Raw genomic sequence first — 9,749 nt, forward strand, 5'->3', positions numbered from 1 at the left:
TGAGCGTTCATCCAAAGAATTCCATACCGGATCGGTCGTGGCCCAGGTTAACAACGTCCGCCACCGGCGCCGTCAACCTGCAGGGCGCTGTTGGAAATTCAGCTACTGTGGGTCGAAGTCGAAGTCAAAGAAGAAGAAGAGGTGGAAAGCGGGTTCTTCGCCAGAAAGAGAGGAGGAAAGCACAGAGCCGAGAACTGAATGTGGGGACTTTGAATGTTGGGACTATGGAAAATCTCGGGAGTTGGTTGACATGATGATGAGGAGAAAGGTTGATATATTGTATGTGCAGGAGACCAGGTGGAAAGGCATTAAGGATAGAAGTTTAGGGGCAGGGTTTAAATTATTTTACCATGGTGTAGATGGGAAGAGAAATGGAGTCGGGGTTGTTTTAAAAGAAGAGTATCGAGTGATGAGGCTGAAACTTGTATTTGAGGGTGTTATGTATAATGTGATCAGTGGCTATGCCCCACAGGTAGGATGTGACCGAGAGGTGAAGGAGAAATTCTGGAAGGAGCTAGACGTAGTAGTTCTGAGCATCCCAGACAGAGAGAGAGTCGTGATTGGTGCAGATTGTAATGAACATGTTGGTGAAGGAAATAGGGGTGATGAAGAAGTGATGGGTAAGTCCGGCATCCAGGAAAGGAACTTGGAGGGACAGATGGTCGTAGACTTTGCAAAAATTATGCAATTGGCTGTAGTGAACACTTTTTTCCAGAAGAGGCAGGAACATAGGGTGACCTACAAGAGTGGAGGTAGAAGCACGCAGGTGGATTACATCTTGTGCAGACGATGTAATCTGAAGGAGGTTATCGACTGTCAGGTTGTGGTAGGGGAGAGTGTGGCTAGACAGCATACGATGGCGGTGTGTAAGATGACTCTGGTGGTGGGGAGGAAGATTAGGAAGACAAAGGCAGAGCAGAGAACCATGTGGTGGAAGCTGATACCCGAAAGTGTTATCAGTGTGTGACATTCGACGAGACGAATGCATTATTTTCGTCAAGTCGTCTAATTATGTTTACATTCGATTTTCTTTAATTAGCTAAATCATGGCAGCATGGTGGTGTGAATGTGAGTGTGAATGGTTGTTTGTTTGTTTGTGCCCTGCGATTGGCTGGAGTATGTTCCGGCTTGCCCGTTGTGTGTGTGGTTGTTCACATGCTCATGATGACACCGTCGCTTGACATAGCGTGCGCGTGAATGACTTGCATGCTCGCGCCGTGTGTAACTCATATCTGGCAGGGGAGACACCATGGTCAAGAAGGTGGTTCGCCCAGGGTGAGGCTCAGCCATTGCACTCCAATTGTGCTGACCCCAAATGTGGGAATCTTGGCTGCATAATTTCTGGTAGTGGGGGATTGCGTTCGCGCTCTCCCCTGATGATTGGTTAATGAAAATGAAGATAGTGGGTGTAATAGTGGCATAGTTGTGTGGTATTTTAGCGTGGTATTATGTTACTGATAGTGATGAGCGTTTGAGCGTACTGAATAATTCAAAACTGTTCATCAAAAACATTCGTTCATGTTCAGTTCACATAGTCATTCAAGTGCTTTCTTATTCAGTTAATGATCCATCCCCGAAGCTCACGTTCACCCAACACATTCACCGAAGGACTATGCGTTGTTGTTGTCAAGTATTGTAAACTAGGAAAGGCGGAGAGATTATTTCTTAACAAAAACAAAAAGGCTAAATTATGACCTACGTATCTCTCTCTCAGAAACCTCTCGAACACCTGCTTCGGTCGTGACTCGTGAACATACGTGCATCGAGCTCAGCGAGCGACCATCCTTCCGCGTCCCCTGACGTCCAGCTCGGCTCTTGCCACCCGGCGTGACTTTTCTGCATCCATAGCCGTGGACAGCATCGCTGACACCAGCACCTGTGCTTCCTGTTTACCCACCTCCTGTTATTGTTATCTAATCAGTGTAAAGCGTCTTTGAGTGTCTTGAAAAGCGCAATAGGTTTAATCTGTTATTATTATTATTATTGTTATTATTATTATTGAAGAAAAAGCTAAACAATGGGAACGTCAACCTCCCCAATATGGCCACTAAGTAGGCACGTTGGTTAGCCGGGCTGTTACAGCGAGCTTGCATGTCTCGTCTTCATAATTATCATATTATGTGACAGGATGAGAATATTGGAGTATGTCAAATGTAGGTGGATTTTTTATTTGTGTTAAAAAAAAAAAAAAAGTCAAATTGTTTGAATTTAAGACCGTCTATTAAAATGGCATGGCGGACAATGACATAGTCCGCTTCGCTTTGACTGAAGCAGTTTGCTCTTGTTTCTCGTCAGATCATATAAATCTTTCGCCTTTTACTAAAGATTTCTGTGGGGAGAACCAAAAAGAGTCTATCTCAATTTTTTGATGCTCTGTGAAAGCGGAGCTGACCTTGAGATGTGAAAAATCAAAATTGCTTTTCTACGCATACGGTTTTTATTATTATAATATAGTGTTGGGTACTAACTGGTACAGTAGTCATTGTGTGTGTACTCATCCACAATAATCCAAAAATCGTAATAAGACGTCATTCACAGAATTATTGAGTTCTTTTTCAAGGAATCATTCAAGCGCAGAACAAAAGTTTTTGTTTGAGAACAGTATTGTGTTTATATTTTTTGCTTTTAATGCGCTTCTTCTGTGACTTTTTAACTGCGCGGCTTTTGAAAACATCCTCTCGGCTGGCACTGATGCTGCATGTTACTTGTCCGCTATACCCCATTCTTCTGCGATTCTGGTTAATTGTGCACAAATATGGTCTTTAGTGTGTTGTCCAGGAAGAGCATGTTTCTAGCACGTATGCCAGCTTTTGCCAGTTTTCATTGACGATGTAGCATGTGACTGTTAAATATGCCTCTGTGGCTATTGATGTCCAGATGTCACTGATAGGAGTCATTGATGGTGTAGTGGTACACTCGCCTGACTTTGGTGCAGGCAGCGTGGGTTCAGTTCCCACTCAGTGATGTTGTGAATGTGATTGCAAATGGTTGTCTGTGTCTATATGTGCCCTGCGACTGACTGGCGACCAGTTCAGGGTGTAGTCCCCCTTTCGCCCGAAGTCAGTTGGGATAGGCTCCAGTGTCCCGCGACCCTAACCAGGATAAGCGGTGTTGAAAATGGATGGATGGATGGATGTCACTGATAGGCACAACATTGTCCACACCAATCACTGTTTTTTGAACCACGGCAGTCTTCATCAAGAGCTGGTAGTTTCCTCTCCATTAAAGACTTTTTATTTAGAAGTTTGTGCCTGGGGTCGAGTGTCCTCACAAAATTCCCGAAGCCCTTATCCTCCACCACGGAAAGAGGTTGCAGGTCTTGTACAATCGTTTCTCCCAGGATCTCCTCTGCTCTTGGGGAATCAGGTAAGTGAAATAATAAATTAAATAAGAATGAAGCACATCTGAGGACCGGGGTCTAATCCCCGGCCCCGCCTGTGTGGAGTTTGCATGTTCTCCCCGTGCCTGGGTGGGTTTTCTCCGGGCACTCCGGTTTCCTCCCACGTCCCAAAAATATGCATGGTAGGTTAATTGACAACTCTAAATTGCCCGTAGGTGTGAATGTGAGTGCGAATGGCTGTTTGTTTGTATGTGCCCTGCGATTGGCTGGCAACCAGTGCAGGATGTACCCCGCCTCCTGCCCGATGATAGCTGGGATAGGCTCCAGCACGCCCGCGACCCTGGTGAGGAGAAGCGGCTCGGAAAATGGATGGATGGATGGATGAAGCACATCTATGTTATAGTGTTCCTTTCACCGTTAACACAAAAGGGTAATAATATTCAATTATGAGCCAGATTATATTCAGTATATTTTTTTCTATTCCATCCATCCATTTTCTGAGCCGCTTATCCTCACTAGTGTCGCGGGCGTGCTGGAGCCTATCCCAGCTATCATCGGGCAGGAGGCGGGGTACACCCTGAACTGGTTGCCAGCTAATCGCAGGGCACACATAAACAAACAACCATCCGCACTCATATTCACACCTACGGACAATTTAGAGTCTTCAATCAACCTACCATGCATGTTTTTGGAATGTGGGAGGAAACCAGAGTGCCCGGAGAAAACCCACGCAGGCACAGGGAGAAAATGCAAACTCCACAAAGGCGGGGCCGGGGATTGAACTGTGAGGCACGCGCTCTAACCAGTCGAGCACCGTGCTGCCTTTTTTTCTATTCCATCCATCCATTTTCTGAGCCGCTTCTCCTCACGAGGGTCGCGGGCGTGCTGGAGCCTATCCCAGCTGTCATCGGGCAGGAGGCGGGGTACACCCTGAACTGGTTGCCAGCCAATCGCAGGGCACATAGAAACAAACAACCATTCGCACTCACAGTCATGCCTACGGGCAATTTAGAGTCTCCAATTCATGCATGTTTTTGGGATGTGGGAGGAAACCGGAGTGCCTGGAGAAAACCCACGCAGGCACGGGGAGAACATGCAAACTCCACACAGGCGGGGCCGGGGATTGAACCCGGGTCCTCAGAACTGTGAGGCTGACGCTCTAACCAGTCCGCTTTTTTTCTATTCCAGTAAATGTATTCATTTAAATAAGATTTGAATGTACCGTAAATTCCATGGTATTACACATACATAAAGGTCTTAGCAAAATTGATATTTTTTAGTTGGGTCAATTCACTAAAATACAATTTAAATTTGAAAATGAATATTACTAATGGTAAAGTATTATCCACACCTGGATATTCTTTGCCATGCTGAAAAGCTTCCGCCAATGACCTCTGCCCCTGCATTGGGGGCCTCTCCCCGTTTCCAGAGGTCTGCGTTTTCTTTCGTGTGGTTTTTCATGTGTTTATATAAATTTGTGGTGTTGCCACTGCACCTTACAGACTTTTTGCAAAAAGTGCCGCATCAGTTTACCTTGCACTGGCGAATCTAACTCCAATGTCGGTCTCCTGTCTCTCTCATGACTTTATGTGTCATCTGTTAAGATTATGGAGACACCGTCCAACCCACGCACCGTGTGTATGCTTGTTTTCATGTGCTTGACTGACTCAACATTAGCCATTAGCTTGAAGAACCGGCTGCCAGTGAAAGCTATCAAAATCACTCATGAGTACATTCACTGCGTAGTACGTCATTCCTTGCGCAAACCAATCACTCGTTGTACTAGTTCACAGTGAACTTCCCGCATGAATCACTGCATACGTACTAGTACATCGCTTCTTATGCCTAAAAAATTGTAAGCCGGGTCAATCATATCTCAAGGCACCACTGTATTGTTTTTTCAAACACAATCTCTTTGCGCTGTAGGCCTCTGCATCCTGGGCAGACCCCACCAAGTATGAAAACCTTTTTCCTGGTCTTAAAGGCATCTGCAGCTGAGGTTTACCTCAGAGAAAGTTGCTCAGGCGCCACCAGGCCTGCCAAAGATGATCCCTTGCTCACAGTGAGTTGCTCCAACAAAAGCGCATCTCAAAGTACCTCATATTGAAACGTGTTGTTGTGTTTTAAGCAACGCTCATGTTTTCCTTCAGCTCAATGAAGACAGAAATATTCTAGAGGAGGCTCAAGAAAACCAGGCCCAAGAGATGTTCCAGTCCTCTGCTCTTGGTGTTTGATGGGGTTATCCACCCACTCGAGGACACCTTTCTAGTCGGAGTTTTCATTACATCTTGATCAAATATTTTTCGAAACATAATTTCTCATTCTGCATACAGAGTAAAGTGTAGAGTCTCCCATCGTGCTTGCAGCAGAGGCTGCAATCATGACTCAATTAGAAATAATTGTATTATATAATGCTGAATGGCTGGTAATGTTCTTTAACTCATTCACTGCCAGCTTTCCCAATTAACATGGTTATTTGACTTCTACAGCCGTCAATGGCAGTGAATGTTTTTTAAACACTTGAAGTTTGGTGGTCACAATTGAACAAATCACAAAGAAAGGCACAAGAACAAGCTAATGACAGGTTGTCACATTCATGTATACTGCACATGAATATGCTGATGCAGTTGGCTGGGCTGTCTCGAGTGGGTCAAATACTTCCTAACATGACAAGCTTGAAACGGAATATTTTTAAAATGACATTCAACAACATTATCACAGTAGCACAGGGATTTACTTGACAGGCTGAATGTCTCGATCGATTTATTTCATGACAGGACAAGGGAAAGCTGATCATGCTGCTGCTGAAGTTATTGTATCTCTTTAATGGTTGTGTCATGAACATGGTTAGGGCGATGGCGAGGAACGCAAGGCAAGAACATGGTGGACCCAATTGCAGGGAAGCAGGGAGGCAAGGCAGGAGTGCGGGAATCTCAAAATAATAATATTTAATCACAATGATAAAACAACTGGCGACTATGACAAAAACAACTGGCGACTATGACAAAAACAACTGGCGACTATGACATGGCAAGACATGTGACAACGACAATGAACCGACAAGGACTGAAAGAACCCAGGGAACTAAATACAAACAAATTGACGAGACAACGAGGAACACCTGGACAAGACACGAGTGGCTGGAGAGAGCTGATTGGTCGACACAAAATAGACGAGAACAGGTGGACACAACAACCTAATGAGCACACGACAAACATGGAACACAGGAAAACATGGAACAAAACTAAACACAACCCAAACCAAAACACAGACCATGACAGGTTGCGGTTTTAAGGACGCCATAGGACCAGTGATGCCGGTAATGCAAAAAAATAAATAAATAAAACCCGTCATTTTGAGTAACAAGCAAAGTAACACGTTACTTTCCTTGAGAAAGTAATTAGACTGCAGTTACTACTTCTCACCAACAGTAGTTACTTTTGCATCATTGCATTTACGAATGAGATGGCCAACCAAGATGGCCCCTACCAGTGTGGTCGCCTCGGTAACGCGCTCTCTAGAATTGTTTTTGTTTTTGTGATTTTCGTCCGTCTTTGGTGACCTTACACAACTCACTTACACAAGGGGAGACCTGCTAACCATCAAGGAGGCTACTCCGGACTTTCTGTCACTAACTTTCGCAAATCCGCTCAGTTTTTTCCCCGAGTTACTCACCGGAGCGGCGTCCGCGGTTTCCGGCGCATGGAGACGGAAGCGGCGCCACAGAGGGAAACGGTGTTCCAAAGTTGGAAAAACAGTTTAGCGTAAACGACTCTAAATCAGTCTGGCATGCATTCCAATCGCTGACTAATTACAAGCGACGATCCCCCCAAGCTGAGAACAATAGCACACTAGCCAACGACTTGAATACCTTCTACTGCAGATTTGAAAAGGACAGTTTCACACCACCCACCCACCCGGCCGCACCCCCGACCACAATCACACCTCTGACTTCTGTGTTAACCATCCATGAACAGGATGTGAGACGCATCTTCAAACAACAAAAGATTAACAAAGCGGCAGGCCCAGACCACGTGTCCGCATCCTGCCTCAAAGTCTGCGCGGACCAGCTCGCTCCAGTCTTCACTCAGATCTTCAATAGATCTCTAGAACTGTGCGAAGTTCCATCCTGTTTCAAACGCTCCACCATCCTTCCAGACCCCAAGAAACCTGCAATCTCGGGTCTGAATGATTACAGGCATGTCACTTTGACATCTATGGTCATGAAGTCCTTTGAACGTCTCTTGCTGGACCACCTCAAGAGTGTCACAGGTCCCCTGTTGGACCCCCTGCAGTTTGCCTACCAAGCGAACAGGTCTGTGGATGATGCAGTCAACATGGGACTGCACTTCATCCTAGAACACCTCGACAGTGCAGGGACCTATGCGAGGATCCTGTTCGTGGACTTCAGCTCAGCGTTCAACACCATCATCCCTGAACTCCTTTCATCCAAGCTTCTCCAGCTCAGCATCTCACCTGCCATCTACCAGTGGATTTACAGCTTTCTGACGGGCAGGACACAGCAGGTCAGGCTGGGGGAGGCCACCTCATCCACACGCAGCATCAGCACTGGGGCGCCCCAAGGTTGTGTCCTCTCTCCGCTGCTCTTCTCTCTCTACACGAACGACTGCACCTCAGCGAACCCGACTGTCAAACTCCTGAAGTTTGCAGATGACACCACTGTAATCGGCCTCATCAAGGACGGTGACGAGTCTGCATATCGACAGGAAGCGGAGCGGCTGGAGCTGTGGTGCGGCCGACACTACCTGGAGCTGAACACGCTCAAGACTGTAGAGATGATCGTGGACTTCAGGAGGCATCCTTCGCCACAGCTGCCCCTCAAGTTGTCCAGCTGCCTTGTGTCAACCGTCGAGACCTTCAAGTTCCTGGGAATTACAATCTCTCAGGACCTGAAGTGGCCTCAAAAAGGCCCAGCAGAAGATGTACTTCCTGCGGCTTCTGAGAAAGCACGGCCTGCCACCGGAGCTGCTGAGACAGTTCTACACAGCGGTCATCGAATCAGTCCTGTGTTCTTCCATCACAGTCTGGTTTGGTGCTGCTACAAAAAAGGACAAACTCCGACTGCAACGGACAATCAAAACTGCTGAAAGGATTGTTGGTACCCCCCTACCCAGCATTGAGGACTTGCACGCTGCCAGAACTAAGACAAGGGCGTGCAAAATCCTCTCGGACCCTTCGCACCCCGGTCACCAGCTCTTCCAGCTCCTTCCCTCAGGTAGGCGCTACCGATCAATGCAAACTAGAACTAGTAGACATTCCAACAGCTTCTTCCCTCTTGCGATCAACTTCTTAAGCACCTAACCTACAATTCCATTACAACAAGCTGACAATTTTTTGACTTGAGTTCGTTGTCACATTTCTGTGGGGCCAATTATGTATTACTCTAGTTGTCTCGCTATGCTGCACTATTTGCATATACTGGCCACTCATGCCAGAGTAGCATCTACTCCATTTGCACACTGATTGAGGAGTATCTGTAACATTTGCACAACTAACATTGTCCCAGATTATCGCACTACTCGTCACTTTAAACCGCATACACTCCTTGAAGTCTCAGCGCCCTTTGCACAATGGTCGTTGGACCGGACTATTGCAATTTTAGTCATTCGAACTGCTCTAAGTGCTAGAGAACTCTGCATCTTTTTGCACAATTGTCAAAAATAAATAAATAAATGTACCGGCATTACCAGATAACTAGCAACCCTTTACTGCTCAGTGACTGTTTTTTGTCAATGTCTTTATGTCTCCAAAGTGTTCTGTAAATTGACTGTCTGTTGTCGTACTAGAGCGGCTCCAACTACCGGAGACAAATTCCTTGTGTGTTTTGGACATACTTGCCAAATAAAGATGATTCTGATTCTGATAAATGTCTCTCGCGAAGTATTACTTTGTAGCTGGTGATTTGAAGAGAGAGAGAGATATAGAAGAGAGAGAGATAGAGGAGAGAGAGACAGAAGAGGAAGAGAGACATGGGGAGAAGAGAGAGATATAGAAAAGAGAGAGATAGAGGAGAGAGAGAGAGAGAGATAGAGGAGAGAGACTGAGGGGAAGAGAGAGATATAGAATAGAGAGAGAGGGAGATGAGAGACCGAGGAGAGAGACATATTCTCGATACACTCTCACTTTCTGATTTTGACCTTGGGTATCTCGGTCAATAGGATGCCAGGCTTTTAATCTGATCTTCTGTCTTTTGAGATATTTTATTTATGCATAATCACTCCTCACTCCTTCATTACCTGTTGAACCTGGACAGCTCAGTCGGTAAAGCATCAGACTTTTAATCTGAGGGTACAGGGTTCAAGTCCCTAAAGCTACTCCCCCCATGATAAGAGGTAGAAAATGGATGGATGGATTGTTCACTAAATTTCACACGGGTACTTTCACTTAA

The 9,749-nt window shown here is 45.9% G+C and overlaps 1 non-coding gene and 1 pseudogene across 1 annotated transcript; both read left to right on the forward strand.

Moving 5' to 3' along the window:
- Positions 1-1,224: 1,224 nt before the first annotated feature.
- Positions 1,225-1,376, forward strand: LOC133473501 (U1 spliceosomal RNA; annotated as a pseudogene).
- Positions 1,377-2,275: 899 nt separating this feature from the next.
- Positions 2,276-2,389, forward strand: LOC133473503 (U5 spliceosomal RNA). The gene has a single exon (XR_009787113.1). It is a non-coding gene; the product is annotated as a U5 spliceosomal RNA (small nuclear RNA).
- The last annotated feature ends 7,360 nt before the right edge of the window (positions 2,390-9,749 follow it).

The sequence above is a fragment of the Phyllopteryx taeniolatus genome, unplaced genomic scaffold (assembly GCF_024500385.1).
Source record: "Phyllopteryx taeniolatus isolate TA_2022b unplaced genomic scaffold, UOR_Ptae_1.2 contig_26, whole genome shotgun sequence".
NCBI lineage: Eukaryota > Metazoa > Chordata > Actinopteri > Syngnathiformes > Syngnathidae > Phyllopteryx > Phyllopteryx taeniolatus.